This window comes from Podarcis pityusensis (genome assembly GCF_964106645.2).
Source record: "Podarcis pityusensis genome assembly, chromosome: W".
Taxonomy (NCBI): domain Eukaryota; kingdom Metazoa; phylum Chordata; class Lepidosauria; order Squamata; family Lacertidae; genus Podarcis; species Podarcis pityusensis.
The window spans coordinates 23785911-23801728 of NC_138045.1; the positions used below are offsets into that span (position 1 = coordinate 23785911).

A 15818-nucleotide genomic window follows, 5' to 3' on the forward strand; every position below is an offset into this window, starting at 1 on the left:
CACTATGCCCAGGAGAAAGGCCTCTGGTTTCTTGGGGAAGATATACTTAAATACCTTTTTTAATTCATTATATATCATTTCCCAGAAAGCCTTAATCTTTGGGCACGTCCACCAAAGGTGAAAAAATGTACCTTCAGTTTCTTTACATTTCCAACATTTGTTATCGGGCAAGTGATAGATTTTCGCAAGCTTGACTGGGGTTATGTACCACCTGTATATCATTTTCATAATATTCTCTCTTAAGGCATTACATGCCGTAAATTTCATACCAGTGGTCCATAACTGTTCCCAGTCAGCAAACATAATGTTATTCTTAGATAAATTGATTTATTGCTCAGATAAGCCTGAGGTCCGGCACGCTTCCCCATCGCGGGCCTCTGCATTCCAAAAATCCGATACTTCTGAGCATAGCAGAGTTGAGATCAACAGCGGCTAGAGGAAGCTGCAAAACACTCCAGTGCATTCTTCAGTGTGCTTAAATAAAGTCCACACAGGATCTTAGCAGCTAAAAGCAGCTTTATTTACAGCAGGCTATCCATTATCTATCACAGCGAACAGCATCGCGAAAACACGTCCTCTCTCCTCAAAAGCGAAAGTAGAGAGAAAGAACAAAGGCTTTAGCCTCTCGGAAATGACGCAGCATTTCCCCCCCTCCTTTCCACAGTACGCAGAGCGTACACTCTGAGCTGTTTAACCCTGTAAGCTCAGGTTCTCCTCACACCCCCTCTCGCTCTGCGCTACTGTGGGGACAGTAAGTACAGAACTTACCCCCAACTCCAAACCACCACAAAACTCCCCATGACGCTGGAAGCTTAAAGGTTTGGTAAATCCATCGGCCAGGTTACTGTGACTGGCACAGTACTTCAGTCGTATCAAACCTGACTGAACACTCTGACACACATTTCGGAAACGTATGTCCAGATGCTTGGTTCTGGCCTTAAATTGCGCAGATTCAGCCAACTTCAAACAGGGTTGATTGTCTTCCCAAACCGTGATGGGCAAGCTACAATCCCCATAGATCTCTTGCACCAAGCATCTATAGAACTCTAGTTCTCAGCACAAGTCTGACAGTGCACTGAATTCAGCCTCAGTAGAAGACAGCGCAATGAGACTTTGCTTCCGGGACTTCCACCCAACCAGTGACTTCCCAAACTTTATCACCAATCCAGACACAGACTTGCGGTCCTGCGAATTCGCCCAGTCACTGTCCGCATAGCATGTGAGCTTCGCCTCACCTTCAGCTGGCAGCTTAAGACAGAAGTCTTTGGTATGCTGCAGGTAGCGCAGTACCCGCTTGATACCGTGCCAAGCACTCACACTGGGCTTTGACGCTTCCCTACTTAGCAGGTTGGTAGCAAAGGCAATGTCTGGTCTGCTCCATTGGGACAGATACAACAGACTACCTAGAGCTGACTGAAAGAGCTCAGCATTCTCAAACTCAGCACTTTCTGCTTGCTGGCTATCTTTCATGAAGTTCGTCTCCATGGGTGTCCGAACTCCTGCACAATCGGACATTCTGAACTTCTCCAGCAACTGCTCAATCTTGCCTTTCTGACTGAGCAAGAAGCTACCATCCTCAGTTCTCGCTATCTGGACGCCTAGGTAGATCTTTACTGCACCCAGGTCCTTGAGCTGAAACTGTTTCCCAAGCTCTTTGGCAAACTTCTGCACCTGTTTGTCTGCCTTTCCAACATGGATGATGTCATCAACGTAAAACAACACCAGTTCCTGTGAGTCTCCTGATCCTCTAAGGAACAGGCAACTGTCAGCAAGACTCTTCCTGAAACCTAGCTTCTCCAAAGCTTCATTCAGGCACAAGTTCCAATTCCTGGCCGACTGCTTCAGGCCGTAAATTGACTTGTGAAGTTTCCACACAGTACCTCGCTCATTGCCCTCAAACCCAGGAGGAGGAAGCATGTACAGATCCTCCTGGAGGTCTGAGTTCAAGTAAGCAACATCCACATCAAAGTGATGCACCAGCAAACCTCTTTGTGCAGCGATGGCCAAGACCAAGCGTAGAGACTCACTCCTACACGTGGGCGCATAAATCTCCGTATAATGCAACCCCCTGCGCTGTGTGAATCCTCTCGCCACTAATCTGGCCTTATACTGCGGTTCTCCTGCCGCTGTGGGCTTAAGACGGTAAACCCAGCGACTACCCACTGCCTTTTCACCCACCGGCAACTTCGTGAGGGAGAACACACCTAGAGACTCCATTGAGTTCATCTCCTTCTGCATCGCCTCATGCCATTTCCTGGCTTCTTCCTGAGGCAGTTTCTGAACATCCTCAAAACTCTCGGGTTCACACTGTGCCATTCCGACCCACACACTAGTGACGGCAAACCTTTCAGGAGGTTTCCCCTTGGTCGTCCGCGTTGAACGGCGCAGCACTACTTCAGGAACCCCCTCTGACCCACTAGGGCCAGCCAGAACGTCCTTGGCATCAGAGAGCTCCCCCTCTGACTTACTGCGCCTTCTGGACTTCTCAGCCAAACCTGTGGGGGAAGATGGAGCACTGCGTTGCTCGATCTTCACAGCCTTGGGAGAAGTTCTCCCCTCTGCCTGCACTGGGTCTGGACTCTGAGCCTCAGTAGCAGGTTCAACCTCTTCCTCTCCTTCATCAGCAGAGTCTAGCAGACTCTCTGACAGGATGTCAGGGTTCCCATGTATCCTCGCCCAGCCACTCTGCTCACAGAATTCAGCACTGTTGCTGAGCAGAATCCTGGACTGATTCCCTGATGGATACGCAAACCTCCACCCCTTGGTCCCTGGCTCATACCCACAAAAAATCATCTTTTGGGACTTGGGTTCACCTTTCTTGCGTTTGGCCTTTGGTATGAGGACCCAAGCCTCACAGCCAAAAACGCGGAAGTAGTGCACTTTCGGTTTCTTGCCATGGAACAAGAAATACGGTGTGTCGCCTACCACTGAATTGAACGACCTGTTCAGAATAAAGTTGGCCGTTCGCCAAGCCTCCCCCCAAAAACGCCGTGGGAGCCCGGCATCAAACAAAAGAGCTGCGGACATCTCCCCTAGAGTCCTGTTTCTGCGTTCCGCGATCCCATTCTGTTGGGGACTGTGTGGAGAAGTCAACCTGTGTTGAATCCCCTTTTTGCGGAAGAAACTTTGCAGTGCAGACCCGGTGAACTCCCCACCGCGATCGCTCTGAAAGTTTTGCACCCGTGTGGAAAACTGCAGTTCCACAGCCGCAATCCAGTCTTTGATTAGCGGCGCAGCTTCATCTTTGCGCCGAAGCGTGAAACACCAAGAATTCCTCGTATGGTCATCAATCAGAACCAGCGAATATTTGGCTCCGCCCAAACTGCTCACAGAAAACGGTCCACACAAATCTGCATGAATTAACTGAAAAGCCCTAGTGGTCACCCTCTCAGACCTATGGTATGTGCACGTTTTCACCTTTGCGGACTTGCACGCTCTGCAATCTAGAAACTTAGCACATGATTTCATTTTGCACCCTTGCGTATACTCTGGGATCCTTTTCACCGACCCCCACGAAACGTGTGCCAGGCGTCTGTGCCAGAGATGTGCACACGCATCATGAACTGGAACATTGGCACACTGCGCTTGAGCCTCCTCCGTGTCATCCGTGTCATCTGGACCTGCAACAGAAGCATTTATCACAAACAACCTGTCTTTACATTCAACACTGACTAGGTGCTGTCCATTCTTGGAAATAGAACACTTATTGTTCTCAAAACACACTCTGTAGTTCTCAGCAAGAAGTGCACTGACAGACAGCAACGCGCAGGACAGTCCTGGAACAACAAAAGCCTGGATTGAGTCCTGCAAGAAAGAACAAAACAGTGAGCCACTCTGCGTGAGTGGGTGTCGAGTCCCATCTGCTAAACAGACAGTCTTCCCAGATTTTACAGAGGTGCAGTTCTCCAGGAATCCACCAGATGGCACTAGGTGATGAGAGGCTCCACTGTCGACCACAAAAGCTAGCACAGCATCCTGTTGACAACTCTTGACTACAGCCATAGAGGCAGCCAAATGTTTACGTTCAGTGTCTCTGCCAGCTGCCTTCGGCTTGCCTTTCCCACGCTTTGAAGACGAGCTCTTTATCTGGTTGCTACGGGAGACGGCCTTGGGCTGTTCCTCCACTGGACATTCTCTCACCAGATGGGAGGGGGAGCCACAGCGATAACAGCGGCGACGCGTAGCAACAGCTCTCACAGCTCCTTCTTCAGCCATTCCTTTGTTCTCAGCACCCCCACCTTTGGGTGCACAGCCTGGGCCTGCACGCTCCCCAGCACTCTGGTTGTAGGCCTCAACATCACACGGCCCCTCGGAGACAAAGCAGCTACTCCCAGCTGTAACCTCAGGAACATGGCCAGCAGCCCCCTCTGGGCTCTCGGCTTCCTGCCTGCTCTCGGCTTTCTCCCGGCCCTGGGCTCCTGCTGAGTTCTCACACAGACTCCTCAGCACCTGCCAGGCGGCCTGAGCCGACTCAATGCCCTCCAGGTGGGGCAACAGGATAGCGTCCACGCTTGCTCTCAACATGCAGAGCTCCCTTTGCATTCTCAGCTCTCTATCTTCCAGGAGTGCAGCCTCCAGTTCTGCTCCTCCTTCTTCAGCAGCAGCTGGCATGGGTGGGGCCGGCTCCTTCTGGGTTATACTCCAGAACCCTGTGGCCAAAAACCACCCCCTGACTCTTCTAACCCAGATATCCCAGGACTGGGTTGTGAGCTTTTCAAACGGGACATCATAAAAGTCCTGGAGCTCAGCCATCTCCTCCCCCAGTGCTCCCAATGGGGCTTTGAAGTACTCACGCGTACCAGCCAGCTTCAAAGGAGAGGCCTCCAGTGGCTCTTTGCAGCACACAGCTTACATCCAGCTTTGCAGCACACAGCTTGCAGCCAGCTTCCCTGCTTTCTCCCAGGCGAAGCCTCAAAGCAGGACTTTTGCCTTCCGACAGCAAAAACAACAGCTTCTCAGTTTCTCAGCCTTCTTAAGCACACAGCACATCAAAGGCAGGCTTCCTCTAATTGCATTAACTGCCCCCATAACCTCTTAGATAAATTGATTTATTGCTCAGATAAGCCTGAGGTCCGGCACACTTCCCCATCGCGGGCCTCTGCATTCCAAAAATCCGATACTTCTGAGCATAGCAGAGTTGAGATCAACAGCGGCTAGAGGAAGCTGCAAAACACTCCAGTGCATTCTTCAGTGTGCTTAAATAAAGTCCACACAGGATCTTAGCAGCTAAAAGCAGCTTTATTTACAGCAGGCTATCCATTATCTATCACAGCGAACAGCATCGCGAAAACACGTCCTCTCTCCTCAAAAGCGAAAGTAGAGAGAAAGAACAAAGGCTTTAGTCTCTCGGAAATGACGCAGCATTTCCCCCCTCCTTTCCACAGTACGCAGAGCGTACACTCTGAGCTGTTTAACCCTGTAAGCTCAGGTTCTCCTCACAGTTATGTCCTACGTCCTGTGCCCATTTAATCATAGCCGATTTTACCGTTTCATCTTGAGTATTCCATTTCAGCAGCAAGTTATACATTCTTGACAGATTCTTAGTATTGGGTTCTAACAATTCTGTTTCTAATTTTGATTTTTCCACCTGGAAGCCAATTTTCCTGTCTAATTTAAATGCCTCCATTATTTGATAATAATGAAGCCAGTCTCGCACTTTGTTTTTTAGTTTTTCAAAACTCTGCAATTTCAGTCTATCTCCGTCTTGTTCCAAAATTTCCCAATATTTCGGCCATTTGACCTCCATATTGACCCTTTTCGAGGCTTTCGCTTCCATTGGTGACAGCCACCTTGGGGTTTTATTTTCTAGCAAATCCTTATATCTTATCCATACATTAAATAGCGCTTTCCTGACAATGTGGTTTTTAAATGCTTTGTGTGCTTTGACCTTATCATACCATAAATATGCATGCCATCCAAATACATTATTAAAACCTTCCAAATCCAAAATGTCAGTGTTTTCAAGAAGTAGCCATTCTTTCAACCAGCAAAAAGCTGCTGATTCATAATAAAGTTTGAGGTCTGGCAGGGCAAATCCACCTCTTTCCTTTGCGTCTGTTAGTATTTTAAATTTTATTCTAGGTTTCTTGCCCTGCCAGACAAATTTAGAAATATCTTTCTGCCACCTCTTGAAACAGTCCATTTTGTCCACAATCTGCAAAGTTTGAAACAAAAACAACATTCTAGGCAATACATTCATTTTTATCGCAGCAATACGGCCTAGCAGTGAAAGCTTCAAGTTTGACCAAATTTCTAAATCTTTTTTCACTTCTGACCAACATTTTTCATAATTATCTTTAAATAAATTCCCATTTTTTGCTGTCATGTTAATCCCCAGGTATTTAACTTTCTTAACCACTGTTAACCCTGTCTCATTCTGAAACCTCTCTCTTTCAAACGATGTTAAATTTTTCTCTAAAACCTTGGTTTTTGATTTGTTCAATTTAAATCCTGCCACTTGACCAAATTCTTGAATCAGTTCTAAAACCCTTTTTGTACTAGATTCTGGCTCCTGTAACGTCAATACTAAGTCATCTGCAAATGCTCTCAATTTATAGTGTTTAGTTCCGACCTGTATACCTTTAACCATCTGGTCCCTTCTAATCATATTCAGCAACACCTCCAGGACCGAAATAAAAAGAAGAGGGGAAATTGGGCAACCTTGTCGTGTCCCTTTTTCAATTTTAAGTTCTTCCGTCACAACGTTATTTACAATTAGTTTAGCCTTTTGTTCTGAATAAATTGCACTTATACCATTCTCAAAACCTTGGCCTACCCCCATACCCTGAAGATTCTTCTTCATAAAATTCCAGGAAATATTGTCAAAGGCTTTCTCCGCGTCTACGAATATCAACACTGCTTTAGTGTTTATATTCACTTCTAGTTTTTCCAAAATATCAATTATATTCCTCAGATTATCAGACAAGTGTCTTCCTGGGAGAAAGCCCGCTTGGTCTTTATGAATCTCTTCCAACAACACTTTTTTAAATCTCTTCGCCAAGATATCTGCAAAAATTTTGTAATCCACATTAAGTAATGATATTGGGCGGTAGTTCTTTAGTTGTGTCTTTTCAGCCTCTGTTTTTGGTACAAGTGTAATATATGCTTCTTTCCACGACTCTGGTGCCCTCCTCCCCTCCATTATTTCGTTGCAGACCTCTTTCAATGGTTGAATTAGCCATTCTTTTAAAGATCTATAGTATCTAGAGGTCAAGCCGTCTGGGCCTGGAGATTTACCCAGTTGCATGTTTTGAATGGCACCTTCTATTTCCTGTTCCGTTATTCTGTCATTCAAAATTAGTCTCTTTTCTTGAGATATTTTTTGTAATCCATTTGTTTTCAGAAATTGGTCTAAGTCTGTTTCTTTCACAGGCCCTTGAGTGTATAGTCTTTTAAAATACTTCTGGAAACAACTTCTAATCTCTGCAGGGTTCTGTATATTCCTTCCATCCACTTCTAAATTCGTAATCGTATTTAGTTTTTGTCTCTTTTTCATTTGCCATGCCAACAATTTACCACATTTATTGGCCGATTCAAAAGTCTTTTGTCTCATTTGTTTAATTTTCCATTCTATTTCCTGATTCATTATTTTCATATATTGTACTTGATATAACTTTAACTCTCTCAAAATCTCTTGAGATTTGGGATTTACTCGCAATCTTTTTTCACATTCATTCATTTTGTTCATAATTTTATCCTTCTTCTCGTTTTGAGTTCTTTTCTTTATCGCGTTCTGTTGTATTAAGAACCCTCTCATGACAGCTTTACTTGCATCCCAGATTACTCTTTTCTCCACGTTGGAACTAAGATTTATCTCAAAGTAGTCTCTTAGAGTTTTTTGGGCCTTCTTAAGAAATTCTTCATCTCTAAATAAGGTGTCATTCATCTTCCATCTGAAGGAGCCAGTTGGCATTAGTCTCATTTCCATCTTAACAGCGTTATGGTCGGAGCAAATTTTCGGGCAGATTTCCACCTTTCTTGTCTTTGGTGCCATTCCTCTAGTTATCCAAATTTGGTCAATTCTTGTCCAAGTCATTTTGGCTTCAGAAAAGAAAGTTCCCTCTTTTGCCAAGGGGTTTCTAATTCTCCAAATATCCACTAAGTCCAAGTTGTCTGTCATATCAAAAAAGGTTTTCGGTAGTCTACCATCTTTGGTGACTACCTGTCTTTGTGCCTTGTCCATGTAAGTAGATACCACTCCATTCATATCTCCCATCAAAATTATGTTGTAATCCATATGGTCCATCAAGGTCTCATGCAACTTCTTAAAAAAGTCAGATTTCCCGTCATTTGGTGCGTAAACTCCTACAATCAAAAATTTTTCTCCTTGTGTTTGAATTTCAATTGCCACAAATCTTCCTTGGTCATCCTTGAAAACAAATTTTGGTGATAAATTGTCTTTTGCGTAGATCACAACCCCTCTCTTTTTAACTTTATCTGACGAAATAAATTCCTGACCAAGTCTTTTATTTATCAACAATTTCCTGTGTAATCTTGTTATATGTGTTTCTTGTAAACAAATTAGGTCTAATTGTTCCTTTTTTAATATATGAAATACTGATTTCCTCTTCTGAGGGGAATTCAAACCCCGGTAGTTCCATGTTAAAAGTTGCAGGGCCATGATGTTATTGTTTTAGTTCTCCTCCTACTGCACCTAGTGCCTGTTCCTCGTCCGTCGGTGGTATCCCTTCTTTCGAACGGTCTTTTGGTTCCGGAAATAGTTCTTTTTGTAAGTCTTCTCCGTGGTCCCTGTAAAATTTATCTTTATCGTCTTCCGATCTTATTTTCCTCTTCTTTCCCTTGTAACTAAAAGACAGGCCTTGAGGGAGTTCCCACCTGAAATTGATGTTGTTCCTTCTCAGCAGGATAACCAGGTCTTTGTATTTTGATCTGAGATCCAGAAGATATTTCGGAATATCTTTGAATATTTCCACCCTTTTCCGATGGATTTCCAATGTCTTCTTGAAATGTAGGCCCAAAATCTTATCCCTCTCTTCTTTTGTTCTAAAAGTAATCAGGCAGTCTCTCACCTTCTTCTCTCCTCTTCTCCCAAGTCTAAAAGCATTTACTATTGTAAAACTGTCTTTTGCCAGTTCTGGGTCCCAAAAGTCCAAAAATTCCTGCGTGAGAAATTCAGCTAAATTGTCCTTTTCCACCTCTGGTACTGATCTGACCCGAAGATTCACTTGCTTCTCCTTCAAATCTATCATAGACAGAGTTAGTTTGTGGTCTTCCAATTGTTTATGCAGTGTTGGTAATTCCTCTTGAACCTCCTTAACATCCGTAGCAGAAGTTGTAGCAATTTCTTTAGCCTCTTCAGCAATCTGGCGAATTGAGGCCGATTCCTCTAATAATTTCTGAATAGTCTCTGTGTTAGTATTTACTTTTTGGCCCAAATTATTTATACTTGCTGTATTCTGGTTAATACTTGCTGTATTCTGATTGATACTTATTGTATTTTGGTCAATCTTATCAGAAGCCTCTGCTACTTGTTGACTTATTTTATTCAAAGATTCATTAACTTTGGCCAAAACTTGAGCAAAGGCTTCTTCACTTGTCGAACTTTTTACCTTTGATTGTGCCGATGAGGCTATTGTTGAGGTTCCAGAAGGGCCTGAGGCCGAGGCTCTCCTTTGTAATCCTTCTTCTGTGCGAATATTCCTCCCCGATCTTGTAGTCGAAGCATCCGCCTTCTCTTTGTCTGCCATTCCTTAGATAATTCTCAAGGTCAGACACGTAGTTAGAATTGAACAGTGGAAATTTCCTCCCAGGCAGTGTGAGAACTCCTCAAGCCTGCTACAGTTACAGTCATAACAAGTTGCAACAGTTCCAAGTTCCACTAGGGGGACACTGTAACAGTCATAAAAGTTCTTGGATACTTTAGTTTCCTTTTTAAGCCCCCCTAGTTTGTTCAGAAGGAAAACAGTCTACCACAATTTCCAACTTAGGACCAGGAGATATATATTCACAAAATCTGTCCAAACTTTTATTTCCAGTGCAGGACTAGCTGTCAAAATATATTACAAGACAGTACCTCTCTTACTTTCCTAGGATCTGGAAAATCCTTCCCCAGGAAATTGAGTGATGGTTTAGTCTCTTCTTTTCCACTCTTTATAAAGAAATCACCTCCAGAGTTCTCCCCCTTTTCCCCTCAACTTATAGAGGGAAAAGTCCAGGTTAGATGATTGGATTAAAGTCCGCTGAAACGTACTTTCCAAATGCTTCCGCTTTCAAGTTCAATGCTTTAAATTTATCTACAATAAAGGAGGCTGACTTCCTTTTTAAACCTCCTTCCGTTTTCAGCCTAATTTCAGTTTTCAATTTGTACAGTTCCAATTTGAGTATATCCTACTCACGGATCGTTGATTTCCAGGTCCGGATTTTAAGGAAGAAAGGCAGCGCTCTCCGGTCAACAGCTTGCGGCTTCACACCACGAACGAGCAGACAGCCCACAGCACAGCGCTCTCCCCCGCTCCGATTTCAAGCCCGTTTCTGGGCTTTTTGCCGGGTTGGGGGGGGCGCCAAATGTGCCCGCTGGGTCCCAGGTTCACAGGCTTCCCCCGCCTGTGATTTTTAGGGGTCCCCCGCTGCGCCGAAGCGGGATTTGACCCTTTTTTTCGTGGCGCTGATTCCCTCTAACCGAGGAAATCCGCCATCGACCTCTGGCGCCGCCTCCGGAAGTCTATTTTCGCTACAGTTTTTAGTCCATTATAAAGTCCTCCAGTAGTTTACTCTTCTAGTTTCTTCTAATTTCTAGTTTCAGTTCGTTTATTTTTACTCAGTCTGGTGTATCTAGGCACGCTTTTCTTAAAACACCTTGTGCAATTATTAACAGAGGGTTTTCACGTGAGGAGTACGGCCCCTTCTCTGTTGTCTGTTCAGTTCTGTAGTTCCTTTCACAAACTGTTTCTTCCTGCCTCCCCCTCCCTCCACTGAACAGGCAGAGGTTTTTCAATTGTTTTCTTTCAATTTTATTTTACGGGGAGGCATTTGCTTTTAACAGTCTCCTTTTTATAGGAGAGTTCAGCGCTGCTGTGCCGGGGAATTGGGGCGTTTGTACCAGAGAGTGGTTTTGCCTCTTTGCGCAAAGGTCTTCCCCACGTTTTTCTATATCAATTTTCGTTGTTCTATAATATTGGGAAAACTCTTCTTTTGAGCTGCCTTAGGCTTCTGCCCTCATGTTCCCCCCCCCCCCACCGAGGTCGAGGTGACTTGCGCCTAGTCCCTCGTTTCTCTCTCTCTGGCACCAGGTCCGCCTTGAGATTGCAGGAGCGCTGATCTCCACCCGTCTCTCTGGCGTGCTGCTCTGGAGGTCCTCCAGAAAGTTCTTCCTATAGTTTAGTTTCAGCTTTTGTGAGATTTTGGGTGTGTTTTTTCACCTTTACTGATGCAGTACTTGGGTTTTTCTGAGTGTTTTAGAAGTTGAATTAAAACACAGTGATGAAAGACAGGGGGGGACGTGCAGCATGGCACCCTACCCAGTCATAAGCTGTTGCTTCCTTCTCAGTGCCCTCCAGTTGGAGGACAGTTAGGAAGGATGCAACAGTTGTGCGCCCTGGCCCCTGCAAGCCCAGCACTGCTTTTGTGAGCGTGCTGTGAACTGTTGAATCCTTCTCACAATGCCCTCCAACTGGGGGAGTGGCTGAGAAGGATGCAACAGACATGTGCCCTGACCCCTGCGAGCAGTGCCATAGCATGCCTGTTGCATCCTTGTCAGCTGTAGGAATGTCACAGCAACTCACAGCGCCCTCACAGCCAGCACCACTTGCAAACGCAGTGCTGGGCTTGCAGGAGCCAGGGCACACACCTGCTTGCGGTGCCCCGCGAGCCCAGCCTCGTTTATATGAGTCTTGCAAAGTGTTGCTGCGCTTGCAGGGTGCCATGCGTGTTCCCCACTTTGCAGCAGTGGGCAGGGGTTGCTCCGGTGGTGAGCCCAACCCATGGCCTTGCCCCCACGGTGTGCCCTGCACACATATGCCTCAGACGCAGGTGGGGAACGGTCCACCGCTGACTGAGAGTAGAGGAAATCTAATAAATGGGTATCAAGTGGCTCCCCAAACCCCCCTCCCAATTCTTTCATCATAACACTAGACAGGCCTCTGTGTGGAGGGAATTCCCCAATTACTAATAACATATATAAATGAATGCTTGAGAGCTGCAGATTTTCCCTCAAACACAGAGTGAATTGAACATTGTTCTCTTCTCACTGTTATCTTTTTACCATGTGAACCTGAACAGTAAGGATGTCTGTACTGGATGCTCCAAGCTTAGACTGTGGCTTCAGCAAGCCATTTTTGTGTTTCTATACAAATAATTTAGAAACTTTTTGAAACTAAGTTGTACTGTCTGTCTTTTCTTGCTGCTGTGTTTAAAAGCACATGAATCTGACCTTTGAGGAGAGTATAAGTAAACTATTTTCAAATTACCAAACGTGGGGCCTCTTTCTAGCCTAAGGGAAGTGGGTAGCTTAGGAACTGACTTAGAAGGAGATATTTTAACAGTATAACAGCCTTTATTTCAACGTGATTTTAAATCTCTGCAGGGGCTCTCTCACCAATGAGTACTTGCCCCAAACCTGGATCTAGACATCCAGGAATTCTTTTATTTTACCTTGTTCTATTTTCCCCTTTAACCAAAATGCCAAAAACCAACAGCAGAGCCTCAAGCTTAATCTTTGAAAGCATCTCCAGGGAGGACAGGTGATGTCTCTTGGCCTCAAACCTGCAAAAGCTGCTGCCAGTTACAGAAGGCAATACTGAGCTAGATAGACTAAGCTGTCATTAATTTGCACATTCAGCAACAGTTAATTGGAGTATTTGCTTCAGGGCCAATGCACCTGTTCTTATGTCTAGGACATTGGAGGTGAGTTACTATAAAAGAAATTTGCACTCAGATTTTGTGTGGTTTTCAGGCATTTGGGATTCAGGCGTTTTGCAAGGAGGTGATTGCAGGAGCTTGCAATCAGCAGTGAGAGAACAGCAAGGTGGTGGGAAGAACAAAGCTAAAGGATTCTGTATTTGTACATAGTCTGTCTATTTTTCAATAAACACTATCAAGTATTCAGACGCTTCTGTTACTGTGCTCAGCTGGCACAAGGATTTTGTCATTCCAAGTTTTTCGTGGGAGTTTCCCAAATTCCATTTGGCTACCCTAAGCAGCTCTGTGGATCTTAGCTCAAGACACAATGTTTAATTAAATGCAGACCTTCCTTTATGTGCTACCCATGCCATACATGCCCCTCATTCCTTTCCCAAGACATGCAATATCTAGAAATGCAAGCAAATAAGTTCAGCATGGAAGGGGTTTGCGGGGTGCACATGTGGGAAGATGAGAAATTGAGTCTATGCAGTTCTGCCACATTCTCAACCTCTGACTCTGTCAGTATAGATGGCAGATGAATAAATGATTAGAAGTGATCAATAAAAGATAAAACATAGCCCACTGCTTACCTTTGATGTTCCAGGGCCCCTAACTGGTTACCTACTGTGTCAGAGAAGAGAGAGAGAGAGAAAAAAAATCAAAGCATCAGCACAGATAAAATAACTTCATCTTTATAGCAGGAAAAGAAATACGTTCTTACCATTTTCATCGGGAGGGAGGGGGAATAAAGGAGAAACAGCACTAAAGAACAGCAGCTTGGGTTCAATAGCTGAAATGAATGGGTTACATGGGAGGAAAAGCAGGTGATTTATTGATCAACAGAAGCTGAGAAGTGAAGTGTCTAGCTGAATGCAGGATAGGAAAATGATCTGTTTTGCCATCATGCTGTGAACGGCAAGGCGGGGGGGGGGGGGGGTTCTGTCTCGGGATCCCAAAATCCTTAGTAAAGTACAGCCTGTCCCACTGCCAACCTCCCCAAATTAAACCTGATGTAAAATAAAGGAGATGAAGCAGACTGGTACAACATTTAAAAGGGGGGAGGAAAGAAGTCACAATACACAAAATATCTGGAGGGGATATTTAGTCTAATCAAAAGCACTAAGAGAGGAGAGAGAAATTGAAGAGGGGGGCAGGAGGTTTGCAACATAGTTCCCTGAGTCTGTCTTAACTGTGCTCCATGGAGCCAATTTCCCCAAAGACCTGTTAAAGGAATAGGGCTGTTAAAGAACCTTGCACCCTCATCAAGTTTTATGGCCTCTTACATTTCTACTCAGTATGACCAGGGGATGAGCTATTTACAACGTTGTCAAGGGGGGGCATCTTCTACACAGACCAGTCAGAAAGCTTATGTTAGTTATCATCAGCGTTAGAAATTCCCCAGGCACAGTTCCAAAAAGAAAGCCAAATCTCTTTTAGAAGGAGATTAAATGATGATTTATTAGATGATCAAAAATTTGTTGAAAAAGCATAAAAGACCCTGACGGATTATTTTGAAATAAACAGTCAAGGGCAAACAAAATTACAGATGGTCTGGGACACAAGCAAGGCTGTAATGAGAGGACTCTTTATACAACAAAACTCGTTTAAAAGGAAATTGAGAGAGAAAAAGAAAAAAGAAATATTAGAGGAAATTATGAAAAAGAAACAGCTGCCAAACAAGGCAAATAAAGAGGCAGTAAAACAGGCAATTAAAACATTACAAACCCAATAGCCTGAGCTTCCTCCGACCCCAGCCCCCAGAACGGGTCCGGGAGCGATGGCGAGGTTGCGCTCAACCTCGCCATCGCTCCCGGAGCTTGCTGCTATCCGAAGCCCGGGGAGCGTGGTGCTGTAGCCCGCTGCGCACCCCGGGCTTAGGGCAGCTATCCGCAAGCCTGCGGGCGCCCGAAGGTGCTACGCTCCCCGGACTTCGGGCTGCAAGCACCTATCTGCAAGCCTGCGGAGCCCGGCGGGAACTCCCACCGGGCGCCGCAGGCTTGCGGATAGCTACCCTTAGCCCGGGGTGCACAGTGCCGCGCTCCCCGGGCTTCGGGCTGCAGGCAGCTATCAGCAAGCCTTCGGAGCCCGCGGGAGTTCCCGCTGGGCTCCGCAGGCTTGCGGATAGCTTCCTGAAGCCTGGAGAGCGAGAGGGGTCGGTGTGCACCGACCCCTCTCGCTCTCCAGGCTTCAGCGAAAGCCTGCATTCGCCCCATAGGACGCACACACATTTCCCCTTCAGTTTTGGAGTGGAAAAAGTGCGTCCTATAGGGCGAAAAATACGGTAGCTTATAAATTGAGATTCTAACACTGAGTACAATTTATTACCTGCTCTTCACCCTAAGGTCCCAGGGCAGCTGACAACACTTATAATACACATTAACGTTAAAACACAATATTGGTCTGCGAGCGGATAATGGAGGACGACAGAGACTGCTCGCTCTGCGCAGCCTGATTGCTGTGAGGGTCTGGGAAGTGTGCTCAGGCAAATCAGCTTCTCAAAAAAGCCTGAAGGAAAAGTTCAGGTCCCAAAGGGTCCGGCGGTGTCAAAGGACACTCTCTAGGATCTCCCAAAGCTCCAGAGGGAGCTGAGAGAGATCTGAGATTGAGCTCAGACACAAGGTGCAATCGAGACTCACAGCAAACTGCCTCTAGTGCCTCCATTGAAGCAAAGGAATTCGGACCAATTTGACAACGTAATAAAAAAAACCTAAATTAGCAGCAATAAAACAATTAGATCCACACCAGGGTGTCAGGGAATTGGAGGCTGAGAAGGAGATGAGGGGGGAGAAGAGAGGCACTTACAGAGAGCCTAAGTCTTTAATCAGCAGCTAGTCTTCCTCGTCAGAGGAGGAAGAGAAATAAACGTTCGGAGACAGTGAAACGGAGAGGGGTGACCCAGTTCTGGGTATCAGCCACTCACGGAGCAGAGGAAAGAGGAGGGCTGATCTGCGGAAATGGGT

The 15818-nt window shown here is 45.5% G+C and overlaps 1 long non-coding RNA gene across 1 annotated transcript in view; it reads right to left on the reverse strand.

Annotated features, from left to right (window-relative positions):
• LOC308467802 overlaps positions 1-13492 on the reverse strand; it is a 56192-nt gene extending 42700 nt beyond the window's left edge. Inside the window, exon 1 of the long non-coding RNA XR_013981296.1 lies at positions 13449-13492. This is a non-coding gene — a long non-coding RNA (uncharacterized lncRNA). The remainder of the gene's footprint in view (positions 1-13448) is intronic.
• Positions 13493-15818: the final 2326 nt, after the last annotated feature.